At 35.1% G+C, this 1,197-nt stretch overlaps 1 protein-coding gene across 1 annotated transcript in view; it reads right to left on the bottom strand.

Moving 5' to 3' along the window:
• The window catches only part of LOC102298665 (major histocompatibility complex class I-related gene protein-like), a 15,009-nt gene that overhangs the window by 11,988 nt on the left and 1,824 nt on the right, over window positions 1-1,197 (bottom strand). The window lies entirely within an intron of this gene.

Raw genomic sequence — 1,197 nt, 5'->3', positions numbered from 1 at the left:
TATATGTAAGAGATGACAGGATCATCTATAAGCACTTTCTTTTATTTGCTGCTAAGGTCAGTTTTTTGTGAAATATTTGCAAATATATTCTCAAACTAACTTTTTCTTTTAGTTATTTCTGCAGGCTATCTTTAAAAATGTGTTAACAAGTTTATATGGATGTGATTTTTGGACTTGTTCATGGCAGAATTGCTGCTTTCACTGCTGTTACAGTTTAATAAATGTGAATTGTTCAGTAGCACTCAGTCTTTGCCTTTTTTTGTCAATAATGATCAGTTAATATTTCAATTGAAAAAATTAAGTAGGATTTAAAGCCATAAGTTGTGTTGCAGGAACATAATTGCAATGTGTTTACATTACATAATATCATTGCATACCACTGGCAAATAAAAATAAGTTGGTGTTAAACATTAAAATATATTGACATTATGCAATACATTGATATTATGATAACATATTATTAGTACATCAAACATGATTTTTTTTAAGTAATCTGATGTAAATAAAATACATTGATTTGACAAGCATTAATTACTTGAGGGAAAGTGGAAAATTAAGTCAGTCATACTTATTCATATTATGTGGGACCGATGTACACAATAAAATCAAGTAAATTGAAAGAACTTTTTTTTTCAGTGTAGTCAATGACATAGTGATGAATGAAAGAAAATTGTGTGTGCTCATTGATGAATCCACTACAATAAGTGGAAAGTCTGTGCTTGTCGTGTGCCTGCGGTCAGCTGTTTCCAGTGAAAATCCAGACACAATATTTTTTGAACTGATTGAGCTGCAGGGGACCACAGCAAAGGACATCACTGTTAGGATGTCTTCATAATAATGGCTTTGACCCTCACTACCTACAGGAACATTTGTTGGCATTTGCTTGTGATGGAGCCTCAGTGATGCTTGGGAGGAAAGCAGGAGTTGCTGCGCAGCTTTGTTCCAAATTCCCTTACCTGTTTGTCTGGCATTGTTCCAATCACAGACTGGAACTGGCAGTTTGTGGTGTTTTGAAGGAGGTAGGAGGAATCAACCACTTTAAAATATTCTTAGATCAGCTTTACTCCCTCTACCATGCTTCACCAAAAAACCAAAGGGAGTTAACTGAGAGTGCTCACAATGTTGGACAACGTCTCCTTGTGTTAGGCCGTGTTTTATCAGTGCGTTGGGTTGCTTCAAGTGAGAGAACAGTGAAAG

This window comes from Haplochromis burtoni, unplaced genomic scaffold (genome assembly GCF_018398535.1).
Source record: "Haplochromis burtoni strain Fernald_Lab_line unplaced genomic scaffold, NCSU_Asbu1 Contig_168, whole genome shotgun sequence".
Lineage (NCBI taxonomy): Eukaryota > Metazoa > Chordata > Actinopteri > Cichliformes > Cichlidae > Haplochromis > Haplochromis burtoni.
Note: the sequence above shows the minus strand (reverse complement) of the source record. Positions and strands in the feature narration are given on the sequence as shown.